Here is a 25,677-nt window from a genome sequence, read left to right as displayed (position 1 = left end):
TTTTTATGCATCAAAAATAAAGGTGGTTGAAAATGTGACTACCTGTGTATGTCTTGATTAGCAACTGGAGTATGAACTCATTCTGACTTGGATTCATCAAAATTTTATTACTTTCCAAAATTTACAGGTATGGATTTTCATCCTAGATGGTAGTGTTTTATAATTGCATGCATGCTATAGTCAAGAATGTGGCCTCTGGAATGAGGCAAACCTGAGTTCTGCTCCATTTAGGAGCCATATGATCCGAGCAAGCTATTAGATTCAACTTTTAAAAATGAAAATCAGACAGTTAATCATATCTACTAGTTATCATGAAGATTAAGCAAAATGTTGTAAACATGCTTATATACTGTCTGGTATATTCTAATAACTTTATACAAGTCATTAGTCAATTATGTAATTATTATTATCACCCAAAGATAAATGCGCATAATCAGTTTGAGGAAAAATCTGTAAAAACAACTTTATCTATACACTAGAGCCAATTGATTCACTGCATTTTGCCTGATTAAATCATGAACAAAAGGGTAATAATATGAGCATATATAATACTTTATTGCAGGGGCGTCCAATCTTTTGGCTTAATTGGACCACACTGGAAGAAGAAGAATTGTCATGGGCCACATATAAAATACACTAACACTGATGATAGCTGATGAGCTAAAAAAAAAAAAAAAAATTCACACAAAAAATCTCAATGTTTTAAGAAGGCTTATGAATTTTTGTTGGGCTGCATTCAGAGCTGTCCTGGGCCATGGGTTGGACAAGCTTGCTTTAGTGCTTAAGAAGTATTCTCTCACAAGCAAATAATTTGGTTTTTGCACCAACCCTGTGAGTTAGAAAATATAAAATATTCCTATGGTTTACAAAGAAGAAGAAGAAAAAAGAAAAAGAAAAAAAGTATAAAACATCCAAAAGAAAAAGAAAAATACCAATAAATTCATGCCAGAATAGACCAAGAAGACAAAGGAAAAATAAAAAAAAAACTCTTAATAAGATTAATTTGTCCTGACTGGCTCTTTCAGATAACTAGAGTGGAAAAACATGATGTCACCTAGTGAATTGATATTGTCAAATCAAATGATGGGGATCTAATAAATATCAGATTTATTTAGCCTTTGTAAATAGCTGGCTGTTGATTTCTCAAGTGTAGATGATTTGCCCCAATAGTAGGGTTTCAGTTATAAGTTTTTTTTTTTTTTTTTTTTGACACAGAGTCTCACTCTGTAGCCAGGCTGGAGTGCAGTGGTGCGATCTCAGCTCACTGCAACCTCCCACCTCCCAGGTTCAAGAGATTTTCCTGCCTCAGCCTCCCAAGTAGCTGGTATTACAGGCACGCACCACCACACTCAGCTAATTTTTGTATTTTTAGTAGAGACAGGGTTTCAACATGTTGGCCAGGATGGTCTCTGTCTCCTGACCTCATAATCTGCCCACCTCAGCCTCCCAAAGTGCTGGGATTATAGGCATGAGCCACTGCACCCGGCCTCAGTTATAACTCTTAACACATAACATTATCACAAAGAAAACATATGATAAAAACATCTGATTAAAATGAATGCCATACATATAACACACGTTTATTTTTAAAAAGTACATTGCATAAAGTTTTCATTTATTTTAAAAAATTATATGTATATAGATCAAAAAACAGATGCCATGTTTACCTTTCAACCAACAAACTAATACAGACTTTAAATTAATAGTCCTCAAACTATGTAACCTGGGAAAAGGGTTCCATTGCTTAATTGAATATGACCAATCTTTCTTCAAGTTCGCATTTGATTAGATTTTCTTATTTAACATTTTCACCAATAAGAGTTTCTTTAAAAAACAATTGATGCCAAATAATTATTGAGTCTGGCAAAGTGAATGTCCAAGTAATATGAATTGATGAAATTTCTCAGAAAAGTGATTGTATCTAACTGAAGAGTTAAGAAAATTTTGTGGTCCTATATATGCATGTTTTAGATTTTTATATAATATGCATATAATATAGTTTCTCTAAGAAATATTTATTCCAGCTCATATATTATTAAATATTTTAATAATTCATGTTCCACCTTGAGTATAATGATATTCAGATGTTCTATCTCCCAATTAAGTTTGAGAAACACTGTTTTAGAAGGACACATATCCAGATTATTCATTTAATTCATTATTTAATTGTCTTAAATTTCCTTGAATATGTCTTAAGTAAAACATGAGCCAGCAAACTTGGTTAGTCAAATTTAAGGGGAATAAACTCATTAATATTTTATGGGGTTCTTATCACAAGAGTTCTTAAACTAATGAACAGCAAAAAAAAATAAAGTGAATGCAACTGTTCCTTATGGCTACAAATGAGTTACTGACCAATAATGCTTCTCAGAGGTTTATTTGGCACTTAGATAATGAACTTAAAAAAAAAAGCCATGTTTGTATGGATTAATTCTGAGAATTGTGTTTGTCATTCATTACAGAAATTGTTAAGCTGTGTCAACTGAAGATATTCTTAAAATCTGTTGACAAAATAGTGTTTAAAATATAAAGTTTGAATAACATATGCCAAATAAGGTATGAAAACCATTAATATTTAAATTACTTTCCTTAAATGATGATGAAATCATTACAGGACCTTGAATCTCTCATTGGCTTTAATTTCCTATATTTGTATTTAACTACTTCTCCCATACACAGTGTAGAATCAAATAAATGGTGACAACTCAAGTTTTAAAGGTCTGTAACACTAAAGCTGGAATTCAAAGGGATTTCTGTAAAGTAAGATTCACTGACCCTCCTTGCCAAAAGAATGTCTCACATCTCAAAAAGGGGAATCGTGCTGCAATAAACACACGCATCCATGTGTCTTTACGGTAGAATGATTTATACTCCCTTAGGTATGTATTCAGTAATGGCACTGCTGATCGAATGGTAGTTCTTAGCTCTTTGAGGAATTGCCACACTGCTTTCCACAATGCTTGAACTAATTTACATTACCACCTACAGTATATAGGTGTTCCCTTTTCTCTGCAATCTTGCCAGCATCTGTTATTTTTTGACTTTTCAATACTAGCCATTCTGATTGGTGTGAGATGGTATCTCACTGTGGTTTTGATTTGCATTTCTCTAATGATCAGTGATATTGGGCTTTTTTCATAAGTGGGAGCTAAATGATGAGAACTCATGGGCACAAAGAGGGGAACAACAGACACTGGGGCCTACTGGAGGGTGGAGGGCGGGAGGAGGGAGAGGAATAGAAAAAATAACTGTTGGGTACTCAGCTTAGTACCTGGATGAGAAAACCATCTATACAACAAACCACTGTGACAAGAGTTTACCCATATAACAAACCTACACATGTACCCCTGAACCTAAAACAAAAGTTAAAAAAAAAAAAAGAAGAAACGAAAAGGGACTAATCAAAAGACGTAAGATGAGAGACATGAGAAAACAGAGATTAAGAGATGAGAAAGTCTTCGTTCTCTGATTTTTTCACTATAGGACCGAATTCTCTGATTAGTCTCAGTTTTCTTGCTTATGAACCAAAAAGACTGGGGAAGCTTTAAAGTCTCTTTAAATTCTGACTTTTGTGATTGCAAGCATATAAGATTCTCTACTCCATAATTGTTGCCCCTTTGTTTTCTTTGGTTATCCAACACATAATATAGCTAGGATAACTATTCCAAAGTATGAATAGAGTCTGTAGTTTAGCCTGACAAGTTGAGATTAGGTTTATTTCCTCATTTATTAATTTTAAAATTTAAATAGATGTCTATAAAAACCATGTTGAACTGCAGGTATCTGTAAGCAAGAAAGATTTTTCTCATTACTAAAGTATATATATATATATATATATATATATTTGTAAAAACTTGAAATTTTAATGTCATTTTAACAGAAGATGTCTTAAATATATAATCCTAAAAGAAACTCCCAAACTCATAGATAGGTCTATGTGTATGTGTGTGTTTGTGGAGAGCTGTGGGGTAATTCATGTTCAATATTTTATTTAATAAATAATATAAAATTCAGTAGCCAAAATACTTAGATAACTCTAGCATTATTAGAATCCTCACGCTTCAATCATGGCATGCCAGCAGCCATTTAGTGATTGTCAAAATGGATTTAATCCAATATGCTACTCAACATTCTCTCTTTGGAATTTTGATGCATTTAAATAAACCCCACGGGTTATTCAAAATAGGGTATGTAAAACTTCTATAAAATGCCCAGATGTTAGCAAAATTTTGGTCTTTTATTTTTCAACACTTATTCCTATGTAACTTTTATAAAATTCAATTTTAAAAGAACACAATGTATTTTACATCTTCCTAATTGTCCTTAATGTTTTAAAAATTAATTTTTCATATTAATTGGACAGGCAAGAAAGGCAAAGTTCTCTAAAAGCTTCATCAACATTTTGATTTGTATTTCCAAAGACCCTTTTGAGAAATGTGTACTGGCTCACAGAGGATTCGATGGGGAACTATAAAGTAATACAAGCCTTAGAATTTGCTTAGGCAATGATTAAAAACACCATGAAAACGTGTGATCAGGGCATCCAGACCAAGGATGCTTCTGAAGGCTCACTTAAGTAGATACTTATCTCTGTTTTTCACAAAAACTTTTCCTTGAGACACTAATTTTTCCAAAACATTCCTCACAAAAAGGAACTCCTAGTTAAACAATTTGAAATTCTTTATTTGAGATTCTTTATGTACTCTGTCTTCCTCCTAGAAATTCACAAATGACAACATATTGGGTTCCCAACAAGTACTGCAATAAAGTATACTATTTAGTTCTATTTAAACCAGAGTTTCCTAGTTATGGTGTTACCAAGTATAAAATCCAACCAATTCTACCCACTTTCCCTGGTTCTACTTTACTAAATACTGTTAATTTGTAAATTTGTAACTCCATCAAATACTCATCAGGAAACACTGCTGGAGGCCTCAAGGCCTTGGTACCATGACTGCCTTAGGCCAGAGTGGAGCCCAGGGAGCAGATATTTAGGAAAATGGCAAAAATCTTGGAAATGCATGAGGGTTGTTAAAAATAGAATTATGAATTCAATTTTTATTTCATAGAGCATAATGAATGTACTGATGTTTTATGTTTTAGTATGTTCAGAAACATGATAAAGTTGTGAGCTGCGACTATGATAAGCTTAGTAAAAATGACTGCTCTTCTGGTCTCCAGTAAAAGTATAACTCTACTTAAATGTGCAGCATGTCTTTGTTGCAAAAATGCCTAGTAAATAAAAATAAATGTATAGAAAGTATATTTTCAAATAATTAAATTTTTAAAGAATGTGAAAAATTTCAGGAGTGCAGGCAGTACACAACTATGTTATTCAAGTAGACCAGCAACTTCAGCCTGAGAACCCTACATGTTACTCAAATGTCATCAGGAAGTTTTTCCTGTATTAAAAGAAATAACCCTTGGTGAATACAGCACAACAATGTAATGCACTTAATGTCACTGAACTGTACACTTAAAAATGGTTAAGATGCTATCTTTTATGTTATGTTCATTTTACCTTAATTTTAAAAAATCTAATCTTGTTTTGAAACCCCACTAAAATGGCAAGATTTTGTTAATGTTTGTCAGAATTACTTGCCTAGTAATAAAGTCAGATTTCAAAAAATGCCTAAAATCCCTCCTCTATCATTAGGAAACATTCATCTCCATTAAAAGAGAAGGCATAATGGATGCTGAAAAGGATGCAACAGTTGTCAGATCATGAGGAATATTTTCTTTTTCTCTACTTCCACTACGTAAATCCTCATAACAGTAGGGCTTCAACAAGAGCTTTAAAAGTGAACTTTCCTTTTACATTGCAAAGAATAATACAGCTTTCTATAAATGTGAAATGATATTTCATGAGTTTTTTTTTTAATTTAATTCCTATCACAGCACTAAGAGTAAAACCTGCTACATGAATTTAAAGTTAGGTAAAATATATTTGATTTATCGAAGTGTGCATTAACATAGGAGGATTAACAAATTTGTGAGAAATACACTTAGGAAAGGATTAATGAACTATAAAAGGATTGATGAACTATAAAACTGACTGCACAGCTAGAGATATTTAAAAACATTGCCCTTGTTGGCTATCACAGTCTCTTGACTGCAAGTTTATGAGGGCAGAGAACACATCCATCTTGTTCACTACTTTTTTCATGCCTAAAACAGTACCTAGTATAGTAGGCACTACAAATTTTAAAATTATGTAGTGAATTCAAGGTAGAGTTAAAATGCAGAAAATTTCTTTGTAGACAATGGTTGAAAATTGACACGAATTAAGGCATTTTTCAATTAATGAACTATTTGAAATATTACCAATTGACCATTTAGATATCTGATCTGTCATGGGTTCCACTATTCATCAAACACATGTTGAATGCTCTCTCCCAAATTCATCCAAATCTCACATATGGAATTTTATTCACAAGCCAATACTCTATGTTTCAAGAGAGCAATATTGTCAACACTTAAGCACTAAACATCCAGTTCTGAATCGTTTTGTCTGTTGAACTATTGCTGAATTTTTCTCATGAAGTCTCGGCAAAAAAACTATATTTAATGCATTTTCTTATATCCTTTTTAAGTGGAGGCATTAATATTAAAACATTTTATATATTTTAAGACTTCTGTTGGAAGAACAATATCTAATTTGTTAATATCTTATTTGAATTAATATTCTTCAAAATTAGAGCTGTTTGTACACAAACATTAAAATGAAGAATTATTAAATGGTGTTTCATGTAATCCTGATATAAGATTTAGAGATAAAAGTCTGTAAATATTTGGAAGAACCTAAAAGAGGCATCTATCACTTTTAAATGCATATCTTAGACTTTATTTATATTTAAGTTTTTTTATTTAGAAAAAGTAAAATATAAGCAGGAAAAGTAGAAAATAGTCTTCACATAATTAGCTAAAAGAGACAAAGCTTTGGAATGTCTTTTAAATCTATTTTAAAAGCTCAACTACTTTGGTTTTTTTTTCTGTTACAGACCCAAGAAAAGTTATTTCAGCTGAATTGCGTACATAACTCCTAGAGTGTAGACAGTTGCTATTATTTGTTCACTTCATCAAATGCTCTTTTAAATTCTTGCTACATCTGTATTACCAGGTCCTAGAGAAATCAAGGTGAAAGAGGCCCAGGAGAGGACAAACCCTCTTTGCTATTTCTAACAAAGGAAATGCCATTCTTGCCACTAACTCTTGGAATGATTTCCAAGTTCTCTAAAAATAATTTAACCTGTGTCAAGTAGCTGTCTCATCTGGAAAACTCAATAAACGAATGTAGAAGTTAGAAAGAGTAGGGGAAAGTTAGGTGTCATACTGAAATGGTTTATCCCAGGCATGTTGAATTGAGACTCCAAATTAGCCAGCATACTTCCACACATCTGCTCACTTTTCTTTAAACTTGAGCTATATTATTGCAGAAAAGCATAATAATCCCCACTCTGATCTTGTATTTCAAATGAAAGAGGCTAAAACATCACAGCACATGCACCTTTCTAGGTCAGTTAAATATTATGAGTGGATACATTTCCTTCGAAGATCAGCATTTTTACATTTAAAGGATAGATGAAACAGGGAGAAAAAGTAGAGGAGTAATATATAAAATATTTGTATCCAATGACAAGGATTCCAATTTTACATTAAACTTTAGCTTAAAGAGGACACGCCTATTAGATTGTACTTCACTTAATAGTTGGATTCTTTAACATTTTGTGCAAATTATTTCTTGGTAGCCAAATCATACTTCACTGTACCTGAATAGTGGTTTACATGTAAAAACCTCAGGTAAATGCTTATGTAGTGCCAAAGTGAACAGTATCCTTTATTTATTTGTTTAAAAAAGGTGAGGTCTTTGTGCACTGTTTTCTTAATTTGAAGCAGTTTTAATGTGGCAGTTATAAAAAATAAAATTTTAAATTCTATTATATAAACTTTCAAGGAAATTATATTTCATAATTTTCCAGCTGTAGAATTATTTTAGATCAATGTTTATTATATGTTGGTTTATGCATGAAATATTGCATATAATAATTTTCAGGACATCTGCTAGTGTTCTCAAGCAGAACTGAGGTATTTTTAGGGGGGATCACTCTGCATTGCTTATCAAGATTTTTCAAGATAACCAAAAGTACAATGGAAACATTCTAGATTTTAAACATTTTCTCATTTTTATTTTTTAACATGAAAGACAACTTATAAAACTTTTATAAAGAAAAGGGGCTACAGTAAACTGCACTTGTTCATGCTGACTGGTATAAGAATGAAAATTCAATTTGTCTAAAGGGTCCTGGGATGGCACAAATACAGGTTCATGCTCTGACTTTGCTTTCCCGGTCCCACAATTTGTTTTAGTGTTGGGTGGAAAGGGGATGAAAGGAGATAATATATGAAACATCTGCCATTTGCCAAGAAACTTGTTTAACATTTTACATATGGTTTCTCACTTATAAAAAGTTAAGTAATATAAAATCAAAAAGAATAGCCAAAATAAATCCCTTATTTTTATTCCTATCAAATCTAGATTTTTCTCATCTGCCTGAATAGAAATACAGTCTCTACTGAGGAAGAAAAGCCTGATTTCTTTCTCTTTTCCCTGTTTGCAGTCACAATTTTTTAACAGTCATGAAATAAAGAAAATCCAGAGGGGGCTGGCAGCCCAAGAAGGAATGCTACTTTTATTTACTTTATTCTCTTTAAAGGTTAGATGGTGATAGTTGAGAGAAACTAAAAAAATAGCAGGTAAAGAAAATGGGCAAACGTTCAGAATAAAGAATAGTTTTCAGCTTATTTGAAATAACAGATTATTGACTGATTTAAATGGTTAAAATGCACTGAAATGTAAATCTCTAATTCCAAATACTGGAGTAAAAAGGTAATTTATTTTATCTCATTTAAGACTAAACTAAATTAATAATCTCTTGGAGAAGCCAGGAGTGGTGGCTCACGTGTGTAATCTCAGTGCTTTGGAAGGTTGAGGCAGGAGGATAATTTGAGGCCTGGAGTTCAAGGCCAGCCTGGGTGACATAGTGAGACCTTCGTTTCTACAAATTTTTAAAAATCAGATGGGCACGGTAGTGCATGTCTGTAGTTCCAGCTACTTGAGGGGGCTGAGGTGAGAGGATTCCTTGTGCCCAAGAGTCTGAGGTTGCAGTGAGCTATGATCATACCACTGCACCCAAGTCTGGGCAACAAAGGGAGACTCTATCCCTAAAAAAATAAAAAGTATACGCCGGGCACAGTGGCTCACACCTGTAATCCCAGCACTTTGGGAGACCGAGGCGGGTGGATCACGAGGTCAGGAGATTGAGACCATCCTGGCTAACAAGGCAAAACCCCGTCTCTACTAAAAATACAAAAAATTAGGCAGGCATGGTGGGGGGTGCCTGTAGTCCCAGCTACTTGGGAGGCTGAGTCAGGAGAATGGCGTTAACCTGGGATGCGGAGCTTGCAGTGAACCGAGATCTCGAGATCCCGCCACTGCACTCTAGCCTGGGCGACAGAGTGAGCTTCCGTCTCAAAAAAAAATAAATAAAATAAAATAAATAAAAAATAAAATAAAATAAAAAGTACAAAATTTTTTTGGAAAGTGATCTCATTAACTCCCTTATATCATTTAATAACATTAAATTTGACATGGCTGGTCATTATAGGTAGCTATATCTCTGCTCTGTTAAAAGTGCTGAGATTTAGAAAGATAATCATTAAAATGAGAAACTGTACTGAATTGATAAAAGTATTTTTATAAATCCTTCAGTCAATTCTATCCTAAATCTGTTTTGATTTAAACGCCACTCATACATCTTGTATAAGTCAAATATTCAGTCATATAATTGTAATATTCTCTATTTTTATCCCAATAAAGCATGGGTAACACAAGAAACAACATTTCCAATCAAGAAAGTTTTGTTTGCTGATGTGAATTAACCAGTGGTCTGAAAAATTTAAGTGCTTACAAACTACTTGAGAGCAAAAATAAAATAGTATTTATTGCCGTATCTTTCTTGGCTTATCACAGTACCCATCTTAGGCTCATAAATGGCTATATAGTTGTCCTAAATGATGAACAATTTGAATCAAGATTACCACTGTGAATTAAAAGCCTGATTACAAGTAGGTCCTGATTTATAGGAAATTTGTGTCCCCCAGAGTAGGCTAAGCCCTGGCCTTGGTCACTGCTACCCACTTTTTTCCTGTCTGCTGGCCAGTGACGGAGAAAACACACTAAACATTTTGACGTTTCACTATAAAAGTGCACGTCATTATGTGGCTAAAGTCTTTATAGTCTCCCACACCAAAGTCATGTTTGAAACACAATACATTAGCAATCCGGAGCAGAGTTTGTTATGAAGAAGGATACTGAGAATAAACAGATCAAATTCTAGACATTTCTAAAGAGGATCCAGCTATTTCATGGCCACTGAAGTCTTCAGTGAATAGGTGTGAATACTTCAGTGTAGTCCAACCTGAACTGAAAAGTAATTCTTACGTCCAAATTTAAATACCTCCTGTGCATATAAAAAAGGTCCACTTATTAGTCCAAATGTTACTATGATTGGGATCCTGAAATAACATTCTCTGATTATTGGCTATATTCTTCAGCAAAAAAAAACGTTGGGAAGGCTAGGCTAGAGAATGAGACTTGTGCTTGGAGATGACAAAGTTGAGACATCCTGTTATTTACCCCACAACAGGTCGGGATGGGCTGAAGATGGCTGAGTAAGTACATTTCTCTGTCAAAGTTAAAACGATAAACCATGGATGAAAGTCTGCAAAATTCTATTCACCAATGGAAAAGTTGTTAGTATTTGGATATTGAGGATCATATCAACCACTTTCCTCACAGGTTGGGTCCATTGTCTTAAAAAGGCAGGTGCAGCTCCCATTGAGAGGGCTGCAGTGAGCTATGTGACCACACTGACACTGGAGAGCACAGTTTGGTCCATACAGGCCTGGCCTGCATTCTATGAGGGAGAAAATAAAAATAAAAGCAATTCAGATACGCTTTTCAAACACACAGTGTTCTTACTATTACTTCTTGGCATTCAATAGGATAATTATGCGCTTGTAAAATATTCTTTTTTACCATGAGTTATCTTCCCATGCTAGAATGCTACGTGATAAAAGTAAGAACATCAATGGAAAACAGGAGAAGGGCAGGAGTGTCAAGGAAGTTAGTGACAACACTGAAAAGAGAAGTGGGGACAGCAACTTACATTTTTAAGGTGCCTTCTCAGAATTAGAGTATTCAGTAGAACTTTAGCGGTTGCACTGTGAAGGACACAGGGAAAGTTGGCTAGTTTTCTTGAGGTCAGAAAAAGGCAACACTCATGCTGAATGCCCAACACTGGAGACTTATCTTTAGGATGAAAACACAATTATTTGTGCTTATGTTATTGAAAATGAAGTGACTATAATTTCAACTGTTTCATTTCTTAAAATATGCCAGAAGGTCCACAGATCCCCTGATCTATGTCCGACAGGACTCTAACTATCTTTAAATTGAACTGCATTGTGCTTGCAACAGAAAGAGAAATGATGGAAAATTATAGAAAGTGTTAGCTTTATTAAAACAACCAAATGTTGACCAAAAAGCCCCAGCCCGGGTGTTTGCTCTTAGCCTAATTTCCAGCAAAGAATTAACAAGTTCTGTTTCTGAAGAATTATGAGGATAAGGAGAAAGCCCAGCCCAGCTCATGAAAACAGAAAATAGATTCATATTTCCTACTCTGTCAGGCAGGACTGGGAAGAAACTCAGTTTATCAATGTTTAAGGATCAGAGAAACTCAACTGTGCAATCATAACAGTCACCTACCCTTGTGGAGTTTACAAAGTGGGTCTCTAATACATTATCTCTGTTGGTTCTAACTAACACCTGTGAGGTGGGCAAGGCAGTGAGGTAAGCTCTCGCATTCCACAGAGAAATAAACCTTGGTTTGGTATGGCTTAAAAGATCTTCTCAATTACTATAATATATCTCTGATAAACAGCAGAGCTGGGTTTTAGAATTCTTACCTAGTGCTCTTTCCCCATTTTACACTACTATATGAGCGGATGCAAGGTATTAAACATATGCAGAAGAAAGCCCTAATAAAAAAGTAAAAGGCAGGAAAGTGAGAATTTGGGAAATGTCAGTAAATATGAAGATACAGGCCCTGGGGTAAATTCTGAAACTTTGGGCAAATTTTTGTTAAAAACTTCTTTATTGACTCACTATCCTTTATGCTGGGTCAGAGATGAGCAGTTGGATGTATTTTTTTTATTCTTTTGCATTATGAACATAGGTTAAGATGTGGCCTAGCTCTCTTGCCTTAATTAACTAATTAGATTATAAATATAAGGCAAATAGAAACATAAACCAATTTTGCAATTAATTATTTTTACAAGGGTTCAACATTAGCAAACAGTAATTCAATCCCTTCCTAAATGAAGGAGCAACAGTTTTCTTTAGGAAGAAGCTTTGGAGGTAACACAAATGCTGCTCTGAATCTTTAAACCATGAAACTTTGTGAAAAATTTTTTAAAATCCTATGTCATTTCAAATGAAGTTCAACCCAGATACCTCTGCCCCAGTGTGTGGGAGGATTACTTAGTTTGGTGGCAAGATTGAGTGTTCTTATTAGAAAAAGAGTTGTGAGTCAGGATCTCTCCTGAGCACTCCAGAATCTGATTTTAATTTATAAAAACACCACATTTTCATGTTAAAAATGATGTATATTTAAGACATCTGTTTGAATGTCTGCAAATGTTAATTTACCAATGGGGGGGATAATAAACCAATAAAAGGTTGTTATATGCTTTTATGAATTAATATTATGGCTGTTTAATAGCACCTTTACCAGAGTTCAAGTTAAAATGAGGTCTTTTATCTTTATGGTGCCTGCATAGACACAGCTGTTCACACTTAATATCACAGATGAACCATGCTTAATTGAAAATAAAAATGAAAATAAAAGACCTTGTAGGACATCTGCGTAGGCCATGACTTTATTTAGAAATAACCCTTCTTTTAGCAATGAAGCTTCAACCCTTCTCTTTTGCAGATGAGAAAAGTAAATTCTGAGATTAAACCCTCTATTTTGGGTAATATCTGTGGCAGGGTCAGTCCTTCAGGTCTATTGTGAATTATATAAAACTTTTCATCTGATAAGCATCCATTAAGTCTAGTAGCAAGTGATTAGTTCAAAATTACTCAATCTACTCTCTCTTCTTCTTAAGACAGTCCCTGAAGAATTAGAACTTTATATTTTAGGTCATTATTTCTCTGAGTGAAAAGAAAAAACTAAATATACATTTCAATTCCCAAAGAGTAGCTGGAAGCTTGGGTCTCAAGAATACTATCTGGACCACACCTTAACTGCCTTAATTCTCAGTGATTTCTACAAATCACCTTTGTGATGGGGCATTTAACTGTGTCCCTTTAAATACTTACCATGTGTCCTCCAACAGCTGTAGTGTTGTTTGAGCTGCCCGTGATGTAACAGCTACAAACCCTGCTCATCATACTAAGGGGAAAGTATCAAGCAATTCTGGGCAATGCTCTTTAATAGAGTACCACTTCTAGTGGAAAATGTCTACAGATCTCTGTATAACCATGGGTTGGGGGGAGTCCTGAGGTGCTTTGGGTCCTACCAGCATCACATCTGGCTCCAGTTCTCCCAGGGGGGCAGAGGCATTTTTCAGTTTTTGGGTGGCAGAAGTTTTCTCCTTCATAGTCACAAAGTTGATGGCAATCATCTCCAAACATGCCAGGTGAACACTGACCAAAAAAGGAGAAATGCTGAAAAATTAACACCTTACACTTTCATTAATGCATCTTAATTAAAACTAAATATAAAATTTCCTCAAGATTGAGTTCCAAATAGTAAAGTGGGATGATACTGGAATTTGCTGGTCAAAAGAAGAAAGAAAAGTTTTGGAATGTCAGAACGAAGGTCCATTCTATAACTGATTGGACATGCAAGTCTTAAAGTTGATTTACTTTAACACTAGTATATATCTTTTAGAATGCAAATAAAATTTTTGAAGGTAGGAGCTTTAGGAAGGAAACCAAGTCTACAAGCCAAGCGTCTTACTTTTAATATTTCCCCTTAAAGTGTTTTTATTATTCATCTCTCTAGAAGCAATAAACTCCATGTTTTCCACTATATTTCCAGAATTTAACACAGGGCCTGCTACTTGTCATGTGATAGTATACTAGAGTCAGGTTGGAATTTGTTATCTTATTGCTACCACAGACATATAATGGGTGACATTTTATTGAATCACTAAATAATACATGAATAATGAAGGATGTACAAAAAGAGTTGTGAGTCAGTATCTCTCCTGAGCACTCCAGAATCTGATTTTAATTTGTAACCAATTACTTCTTCTGATGTTCAGCCAGAAAAATATGATCTTCTCCAGTCTTGGAGGTAAAATCTCCAAGAGGTTTAAGTCCTCCATATTGGACTTACTAAGAGACAATTCTGTATTGTACTTGATCGGCCACCTAAGGAAATGTTTCAAAGATTAAATTTTACAGACTTTAAAACCTAACTCCCTTGTAAGATATTTAGCTACCGTATATGCATCATATTCTTTTACTCTCTTTCTTCCTTCTTCTCCTCCTCCTTCCTTTCTCTCACACCCATCTCTGTCATTTACTCCCAGGACTTCAAATATCAAAAACTATATGATATCACCTTCCACAGATACTCTCTTATTTATTTAAATAATTTAATTTAAAAAACATTCTCACTAAATTTAGCCTGGATTTGAACACATTGCTTCTTTATGTCTTATTTATGATCACACCACTGCAGCCAGAAAAATATTGATATTTTTCTTTATAGTGACAATTGAGAACATATTATGAGACTAATATATAGATCCTTTTTAAAGGCCACAGACTATAACTTTGACTACCATTATCATCATACTATAATTATAATAATCATGATTGTTGTAACTATAGACACAAGACTATACATAATATAGGCCAAAACAGGACTTTGTGTTGTTTCCTGAGTTAGTGGCTTTTAGGGCTTTATAATATTTTATTTCAAACTGAGTAGCCCAAATTCTCACCTTTATATCTTTATCTCCACTCATGGCCATGATTACTTTCTAGTGGTAAATGCCTAATTCACATCTTTAAATATTTTCATAAATTTCTGGTATCTCTTTTAATGCCATTGAACCCAATACATAGGTCACATTCCTTAAAAGCATTTAATGAAATATTTATTCTTATTCAGAGGTAGAATCCTTGTCCATCAAAGGCTAACAGTTTTAGTGGTGTTTTGAAATATCTCACAACTTTATATAAAGGAAAATAAAATTTTGACCAATCAGCCACAAAATCAGAAGGACTCATTATATTGGCCATTGAGTGAATTTCTACCACTTTAATGTGCAAGTTGAATGTTTAAGTAATTATTGCATATTTTCAGCTTCGTTTACATGTTTGTCACCAGATGAGAAGATCACATAGTCACACAGAATTCTCACATTTATGTCCTTAAAAATGCTCTGGCAATATCTTTTTCACATTGGCTGCCATGAACACCTGCTGGGCAAATGCACTGTTCACTTGCTGCATCACAACTAGCTCCATTTTTTGCAGTCACAGATGTGAGCACAATTCAAGCCACAAAATACAGGAGGGCACACTGGGAAATGGAAATGTCAAAATACTATTACTTTAAAAATAAAAGGAAAATTAGAGTTTTATTTACTTTAAAAGTAAAATGAAAGGAAAATTAGAATATGTTCAATTCATTTGTTTCCCAATACCAAATAAAGAGATGAGAGAATTGGAAAGAAAGAAAAAATTGTACAGAGAAGCATATTGACAATAGTTTGGTCACACAAATAAGTGAATATATAGGTGCCAGTCTCCATAAGTAGTCTAGAAAAATGAATGAGGAAATTGAAATAGCTTTAAGTAGATCGTGCTTATGTCCTATGATGTGCACATAACATTTGGCCAAAGCCTTTCCTAAAATCCTTCAATACTGGCTGGGTGCGGTGGCTCACACCTGTAATCCCAGGACTTTGGGAGGCCAAGGCAGGTGGATCATGAAGTCAGGAGTTCAAGACTAGCCTGACCAACATGGTGAAACCCCATCTCTACTAAAAATATAAAAATTAGCCGGGCGTGGTGATGCATGTCTGTAATCCCAGCTACTCAGGAGGCTGAGGCAGGAGAATCTTTTGAACCCAAGAGGCAGAGGTTGCAGTGAGCCGAGATTGTGCCACTGCACCCCAGCCTGGATGACAGGTGACAGAGCGAGACTCCACCTCAAAAAAAAAAAAAAAAAAGAAAAAAAGAAAAAAATCCTTCAAGACCTTAAAGACATAAAGAAGCAATGTGTTCAAATCCAGGCTAAATTTAGTGAGAATTATTTTTAAATTAAATTATTTAAATAAATAAGAGTATCTCTGGAAGGTGATATCATATAATTTTTGATATTTGAAGTCCTGGGAGTAAATGACAGAGATGGGTGTGAGAGAAAGGAAGGAGGAAGAGAAGAAGGAAGAAAGAAAGTAAAATAATATGATGCATATATCGTAGGTAAATATCTTACAAGGAAACTAGGTTTTAAAGTCTGTAAAATTTAACCTTTGGAACATTTCCTTAGGCGGCCGATCAAGTACAATACAGAATATGTAAGTCCAATATGGAAGACTTAAAACCTCTTGGAGGTTTTACTCCAAGAAAGACTGGAGAAGATCAATATTTTTCTGGCTGAACATCAGAAGAAGTCATTTGTTTGTATTTAGAATTCATGTAGTCTAAGCAAATACCTTTATTTGAAAGCTAAAATCGTCATCTGCCAGGGGAGATGCTCACTCTGAAGAGGTGTGGGAGAGCTTGACTGTGGACAAAGGATTTCCATTTCTTTTCTTGAGTTTTCTCTAGGGCTATGCTTACCACTCACGCATGGAATGCAATTTCCTCACCCTTTATTTATTATCTCCTTTTGCCTTTGTTTTTCTCTCTTCTCCCTCTCTCTCTCTGATCCCCCTCTGCCCTCTTAACAGACATGTAGAGTTGAATTTGACTAGGCTTGATGTGGATGATACTTCTCCAGTATGCATGAAGTTACTCATGACAGATTTATCATTAGGAAGCACTCACATTCAAGGAGCAGAAAAAAGAAGTAAAACTGAAAGAAGATAAAGAATGAATTATATGCATATATTCTTTCATTTACTGACCTCATACAATGTTTAAAAATAATAGAAATCCAGTGCATAGTTTCTTCTGTTTGTTCCTATTAATCAATTTTTATCGAGAATACTTAGAAATACCAGATTTCCTTTATCCCCCTTACTTTAATTATATATAAAACTGAGATACACCGTGGCTCACACCTGTAATCCCAGCACTTTGGGAGGCCGAGGCAGGCGGATCACCTGAGGTCGGGAGTTTGAGACCAGCCTGACAAACATGGAGAAACCCCGTCCCTATTAAAAATACAAAACTAGCTGGGCGTGGGGGTGCCTGTCTGCAATCCCAGTTACTCAGGAGGCTGAGGCAGGAGAATCACGTGAACCTGGGCAGGGGCAGAAGTTGTGGTGAGCCGAGATGGCGCCATTGCACTTTAGCCTGAGCAACAAGAGTGAAACTCCATCTCAAAACAACAACAACAACAACAACAACAACAAACATGAGAATAATAAAGGTTGCCATGCTTGATGTCTCCATTTTGCTAAATAATACTATCATTTTTCCAAGTTCCCTCCGTGGCTTGGAATTTTGGAGCCATCTTTGATTCCTCCATTTTCCTTATCTTTATCTCCAACACTTTGGGATGCCGAGACAGGTGGATGGCCTGAGGTCAGAGTTCGAGACCAGCCTGGCCCACATGGTGAAACCCCATCTCTACTAAAAACACAAAAATTAGCTGGATATGGTGGCAGGCGTCTGTAATCCCAGCTACTCGGGAGGCTGAGGCGGGAGAATCGCTTGAACCCAGGAGGCAGAGGTTGCAGTGAGCTGAGATGGTGCCATTGCACTCCAGCCTGGGCAACAAAAGCAAAACTCCATCTCAAAAAAACAAACAAACAAACAAAAAAACCGACAAACCATTAGTTAACCCCAGTAAGATAAAATGGATAAAATGCAAATATACGAAAAAGATTGTTTAAGGTGGAGGGAATGACCATCAAATGAGATAAATATAAAAGCTACAATATAAATAAATTTAAAAAGCTGAATGAAATGAAAAATGTTATAGAAAATAACTTACCAAAATTGTCCCAATTTGAGGCAGAAAATCTAGACAAGGTAATTAAGTTAGAAAAACAATATAGAAAATAGTAAAATAGCGCCTGCATTAAACAAACAAACAAACAAACAAAAAAACTCAGCAGTTTCAGGTTCACAAAAAAATTTTATAAAGCTTTACCAATCAGATCATCACCTTACTACTTACACTGTTTCAGAGCATTATAAGGAAAATTTCAACTACATTGTGTTGAGTGCATATAACATCAACTTCAAAATCTGACAAAAGTTACACTAAAAACTAAAGCTCAGTTTCACTCATGAATATCAATGTCAAAATCATAAAAAATGTAAATATACAGGATCTAACAGTACATTACAGAGTATAGATCACAGCAAAGTAGTATTTATTCCTAGATGTAAAGTCATTCGTTATACGAAAGTTCATTAGTACAACACATGATATTTATCAGCCTACAGAGGGAATCATATCACTAATTGTGTAGGTAAAGAAAAGACATTTGCAAGAGATTCACTATAAATTTGGTATAAAAATATTGAATAAATTAGAAAATTAATAGCTATATGTTAATATGAATATTAAAAGCTAACATCTTTTTTTTGAGACAGGGTCTTGCTCTGTCACCCAGGCTGATGTGCAGTGGCATGCCTTACTGCAGCCTTGACTTCCTGGGCTCAAGCGATCCTCCCACCTCAGCCTCCCAAGTAGCCAGGAGAACAGGCATGTGCCACTATGCCTGGCTATTTTTCATAAAAAGGTTTTGTTGACATGGGGTCTCACTATGTTGCCCAGGCTTGCCTCAAACTCCTGGGCTCAAGTGATTTTCCCACTTTAGCCTCCCAAAGTGCTGGGATTACAGGCATGAGCCATTGGCCCAGCCCAACATCTTATTTAATAGGAAACAAAATGTTTAAACAAATGCAGAAACACCATGTTTATTCTTGGAGAGTTAATATAAATAAGTCAGTTCTCCCTGAGAGAAAGTAGGCACAACATAATCTTTGGATGATGCTGTGAGAACAGACATTTCATATATTGCTTATGACAATGCAAAATGATACAACTCCACAATGGAGAAGAACTTCTTGTACATCACAGAATTACATTTTAATTTACCCAAAGATGCAGGACTCACTGATATTGCTAGAGAAGGAGAACTGGCAAAAATATTAAACAATATATGCACAAAACTATTTATTGATTCAAAATTTATAATACCAAAAGCTTGGAAACAACCTAAATATCTGTTATTAGGAGACTGGTTGAATAAATTATGCTGCATTCACACAGTGAAGCACCATTCAGCTATGAAAAGGAGTGAAGAATAGCTTCACATACTATTAGAGAGCAATCTCTTGCATACATGTTTATGTTCCATAATATCCTTGAAATTATAAAACTGTAGAGATAAGTTACTGCCAGAAGTTGATTTGGGGATGAAATGGGGGTGGGTGTGAATATATAATGAAGAGACAGCATGAAACAGTTCTTTTTGTGGAAACAGAACTATTCTGTATCTTGATTTTGGTGGTAATTGCACAAATCTATACAACTGCATAGAACTACAAACACACACACACTCACACACACACACACAGATATGCACATACAATGAATGTAGGTAAAAACTATATTAGTTCTATAGTCTAGTTAACAGTAATGTACCAATATCAATTTCTTGGTTTTAATATTGTACCATAGTTATAATATACCACTGTTCGAAGTAGATAGGTGACAGATACAAGGGACTCCTACTTTTGTAACTTCTTGTGATGCTATAATTATTTCAAAATAAAGAGCATTTAACAAGCAAAGTGGAAAATTGCATACTATTGAATTATAAGAAAGGGAGATAGGAATACATATGTCTATTTTCTTAAATTAAAAAATTGAATAATATGCCATAGAAACTTTTTTTTAAAGGCCATTTATATTTGGGATGAAGGAATAGAGTGGAAACAGCAAGAAAGAAGCTAGACTTCTCTGATTATAACATTTTTTAGATATGTAAATATTTTATGTCATTGTAAATAATAATTAAAATCAATGAAATGAACCTAACTATAATTGAATTGGTGGCAAAACTATGTAGCAGAGAACTATTTCAAATAACTTCAAAACACAGTAATTGGACAACATGTGTCTAGTGGAAAGTATAAGAAAAAAACTACCAAAAAACTTCAAATATTTAAAATATGTATTAACGTGATTTAAATATTTAAATATTAAATTTAATTAAATTATTAAACTGATCAACTTAAAATTAAACCAAAATTACTCTATTATTTAAAATAGTTTAATATTTAATTGAAATAGTTAATATTTAAAATAATTTTCAGAATTATACTGATGTCAGTAGTGTTGCTATTTTGAGACTTGACTGTACTATGGAATAAAGCAAATGAGAAATTATACTGATGTTGTTCAGAATCAGGAATTTTAATATGGGAGAAAGAAAATACATATGTAAGAACAAAGAGGGTATGTAAAATTGCTGTGGTCCTCACTTTGAACTGCATCTGTATGAACTCATTATATAGTTGCTACTTAATAAAAAGGCATTTCATAGCTCTGTCCAGAGAAAGCCTTAGAAAAAAATAACTATCCCAGTTGCAGTGAGCACAACCAAATTTTGGTTTCTATATACTGTTTCCAACTAAAGAAAACCAGAGCACCTTGGAAGAAGTAGATATTTCAGATTTGGAAGTGGATATGTACAATTAAGCATAGAACAAGCACCTAGTCATCTCAGATAGCAAGGAATGGATCATATTACTGGGGTTGTGTAATTGGAACTCAAGAGCCAGTTGTTAAGAGGCCCCTCTGTCCAATGATAGAAAAGTGTGACATCAATAAGTATACTAACTGTATGAATCTAAGTGTATCAACATGTTTGACCTCCATGATTTCATAATAGTGCTCCCAAAATGTAGTTTTTTGTTCATCTCTGAAGGATACTGGTAAATCAACTATCTTGTAAATTGATAAATAAGTGGAAAGTAGAAAGCATTTATCTTGACTTTTCCATTCGAACCATGCTTCAAAATAACCACATATGTGATCAGAGAAAACTTGTCTACATAGACCTATTCTAACTAACAAATAAAGAAAAATTTATGGACTTAGAATATCAATCTTCTGTAAGCTTTAATGAATTCATGGATCAGGGCAATAATGATCATTGACGGCTAGCATAACAAAAAGATAGGCAAACCAGACATTATGTGCCTTCTTGTGGAAGACACATCACCCATGAAGTGTTCTCATCAATATATCAAGCCTGAATCCGATCAAGACTTCATCTACCCAGGGAAGGCAGAAGATAGAGAAATGTGTGACTACAGTATCAAAATATGCAAAGAGCAAAACGAGAAACTTGACAACAGCGGCGACCTAATTTTTTCAACATGTATCTTACAAGAGGGAGAAAGAAAAAGAAGGAACTTCAATGTGTTAAAAGATATTAAAGAAACATATTAAGAACTGAATTTTAGAGGTAGTATTTGAATCTTGAGCCAATAAATGTATTAAAACATCATAATACTTGAAGACTATTTGATTATATAAAGAAATTATTATTTTAGATATGAAAATTATATCATAGTTACATTTAAAAAACAAATTCTTATCTTTTAAAGATATATGCTATGAGAATGTATGGATAAAATGAAATGATGCTTAGGATTTGTTTCAAAACAGTTAGGAGAGAGGAACAGAACTAGCCATGAGTTTCTAATTATTGTGACTGGGTGACAGGTACATTAGGATTCATATATTAACCTCTCTAGATTTACATAGGATTAAAATCTTCATTAAAAAGAAAATCCTATAACTTTATTAAAGACATATTTTGATTGGTTCTGTTTAGATTAAACAATAAGACAATTAAAATTAAAACAGTTTTTTAAATGATTAGATATGGTGAAGTATTGTGAATATATTTTTAAAAGAATACTACTAATACTTATCAATAAATAATATGACCATGATCTGCTTCTAAATAATACCATAGAGGTACAGAGTGAGGGATTGGGTGGAAGTACAGATGACACAAGATTAATCACAAATTGATTATTGTTGAAGGTGAATGACAGATATATGGAGATTCATTATACCATTATAGCATTCTCTTAACTCTTGTATGTGTTTGAAATATTACATAATAAAAAGTTTAAATGATAGAATCAACAGTAAAAATATCCCACATACTAAATGCCAGAAAATTACTCAATTTACAATCAAAAAGAGCATGGACATGATAGTACTGTCTGTTTTTAAAAAGCTGATTTTGTAATCTCAAATCACAAAACTGGTAAGAGCCATCTCCCATGAATTAGGCAGGATATCCATCTTTTCAAAATCCCATGAAAAATGGCCTTGAATCTCAGATTTGGAAGGACTGTCAGGTATTATTCAGCTCAATACCCTCATTTTCAGATGGGAAAATTAAATCACAAAGAGGATGTGAGCTGCCCAAAGGTAGACCACATGGTATTAGCAGAGCTAGGGTTAGCATTCATGCTTATCCATGACCATTGCAATGTGGTTTCTTCTATACCATGTTGTTGAATTTCATGAAAGTTGAATTAGTAGTGAAGGATGGTAGATAATCACACTTATTTTCACCAGGTCTAAACAGTCACACCACTCGTAGTTGAAACCATCTAGGTAAACGTACACTGTGAATTTTTTCTACTCTGAGTGTCTCAAGTTTAGGCCTCCAGCACAATGTTCTCATCCACACTTTGCCAGAACCTTTGCTCTGTAATCTGCCAAAATACAATGTCTCCTACAATAGTGTGCTCTAAATAAAGTTGGTGCTTTCCAATGTTGTACAAAATAATAAATTGTGGTTCAGGAAAACAAACATTAGAACCACTATCAATATTCATTTAATCAATTTTTATCAATTTAAACATTTATCTACATTTTATAATATACTTATTAGTCAAGAAGTGCAAGAATGTCATTTATAAATAAAAATGCATATATAGTGGTATAGCAGGCCCCCTCATCCATGGAGAATACATTCCAAGACTCCCAGTGGACGTCTGAAAGCTCAGATAGTATTGAACCCTATATACACTACGTTTTCCACTTATACATACATAACAATAATAAAGTTTAATTCATAAATTAGGCATAATAAGGCATTCACAGTAACTAATAAAATAAAAAATTACATCAATATACTTAATTAGAGTTTTGCCAGTCTTACAAAAATCTTACTGTACTATACCACAGGTAAACCACAGGCAAAGGGGGACTACTGTACTGATTAAATTTTTCCTGATGAAACAAATTTTGGAGACTTTTGGGCGGTCCTCTTCCCTCTTTGCAGCTGTGCCTATTCTTATTCATGTGATCTGGCTTCTCCCAGAGCCCTGTATCCTCCACCTTGCCTGCCTCAAAGCCTTAGGGGTGGTGGAGATTCTTCAGCTTCATGCCTAGAAACTCAAGACTTAGTAGATATGGTGTCCACAAAGCCTTTAGACTTAAAAAGTGGCTGGTAGGGGAGTTAAGTTTAGGTCTCAGAGGAGCTCTTTCACATTAAAACTATTTCAATTACTTAAGGAGTTTAGGAGTTTTCATGTGATATTTCAGTAACAAGGGAACATATCAATCATATTTACATAACAATTTTATTGGAAATTCAATTATAGTTCTAAACAACTTGAATTAGCTTACTGGAAAATAGCTTCTTCACAAGTTTCTGCTGTATTTTATCAACCAATGACAGCATTCTCAAAAGTAGATCCTTTTTTTTTTTTTTTGAGACGGAGTCTTGCTCTGTAGCCAGGCTGGAGTGCAGGGGCGCAAGGTTAGCTCACGGCAACCTCCGCCTCCTGGGTTCAAGCGATTCTCCTGCCTCAGCCTCCAGAATAGCTGGGACTACAGGCACCTGCCACCATGCCCAGCTAATTTTTGTATTTTTAGTAGAGACAGGGTTTCACCATATTGGCCAGGATGGTCTCAATCTCTTGACCTCATGATCTGCCCGCCTCAGCCTCCCAAAGTGCTGGAATTACAAGTGTGAGCCACTGCATCAGGCCTAAAGTAGATCTTTATTGACGAAAAAAAGGCAGTGGATCAACTTGCTTTTTTCACAATAATTTCCTGTCCACCCAAGGCCACAGATAGACCTTCTATTTGCAGAATTGCAAAGGCCACCATTTTTGCAAGTACATTTTAGCTGATAATTGAGGCCATATCTTATCTGGGGATAACCTGTAATAAAATTTTGTAAAAATAAAATAATACAACACTTTTCTCTTCCTTCCTTCCTTCTTTCCATCCTTCCTTCCTTCCTTCCTTCCTTCCTTCCTTCCTTCCTTCCTTCCTTCTTCCTTCCTTCCTTCCTTCCTTCCTTCCTTCCTTCCTTCCCCCCTTCCTTCCTTCCCCCCTTCCTTCCTTCCCTCCTTCCTTTCTTTCTTTCTCTCTTTCTCTCTTTCTTTCTTTTTTTTTTTTAAAGGAGTCTTGCTTTGTCACCTAGGCTGGAATGCAGTGGTGTGATCTTGGCTCACTGCAACCTCTGCCTCCCAGGTTCAAGCAATTCTCCTGCCTCAGCCTCCTGAATAGCTGGTATTACAGGTGCAGGCCACCACACCTGGCTAATTTTTGTATTCTTAGTCGAGACAGTGTTTCACCTTGTTGGCCAGGCTGGTCTCAAACTCCTGACCTCAGGTGATCCACCCACCTTGACCTCCCAAAGTGCTGGGATTACAGGGGTGAGCCATCGTGCCCAGCCGGAAAAACAACATTTTTCTCTACTTCAGATACAGTAACCGTATCTAGATAGCAAAAGCATAAGAAATGTTAAAATTAAAACAAAAAACTACTCACATGTTATCTGTAAGGTAGCAAATATATCACTTTCATTCATTCATTTTTTCATTCACTCCATGAATATTGATTAATACTACGTGTTTGGTATACTGGGACCTGCAGAGACTCTTCTGAAGAAGGAGCAGTCAATCCTGGATGACTAGGGATAAGAAGATTTTATATATTTAGTTTCATAACTGATAAAGAAGAAAAATGAGCAATTTGTTTTCAAGTTACTGAAATGGTAAAAGTATTTCAACTTACAGAGGTGGGTGACACAAACTAAAATGCACTACCAAGAGGAATTAAGACACAAGCGGCTCGGGGCTGGTGGCTCATGCCTGTAATCCCAGCACTTTGGGAGGCCAGGACAGGCGGATCACGAGGTCAAGAGATCAAGACCATCCTGGCCAACATAGTGAAACCCCATCTCTACTAAAAACACAAAAATTAGCTGGGCGTGGTGGCGGGCACCTGTAGTACCAGCTATTCCGGAGGCTGAGGCAGGAGAATCCGGAGGCTGAGGCAGGAGAATCTGGAGGCTGAGGCAGGAGAATCTCTTGAACCCAGGAGGTAGAGGTTGCAATGAGCCAAGATGGTA

At 34.9% G+C, this 25,677-nt stretch overlaps 1 long non-coding RNA gene across 1 annotated transcript; it reads right to left on the bottom strand.

Annotated features, from left to right (window-relative positions):
* LOC101178688 lies at nucleotides 1-25,677 on the bottom strand. Its single transcript, XR_001116553.2, has 5 exons — nucleotides 25,643-25,677; nucleotides 23,940-24,116; nucleotides 13,645-13,771; nucleotides 11,229-11,371; nucleotides 1-265 (listed from the first exon to the last, which is right to left on the bottom strand). It is a non-coding gene; the product is annotated as an uncharacterized LOC101178688 (long non-coding RNA).

Source organism: Nomascus leucogenys, chromosome 11 (genome assembly GCF_006542625.1).
Source record: "Nomascus leucogenys isolate Asia chromosome 11, Asia_NLE_v1, whole genome shotgun sequence".
In the NCBI taxonomy this organism is placed as follows: Eukaryota; Metazoa; Chordata; class Mammalia; order Primates; family Hylobatidae; genus Nomascus; species Nomascus leucogenys.
This window is presented reverse-complemented; position numbering and strand designations above follow the sequence as displayed.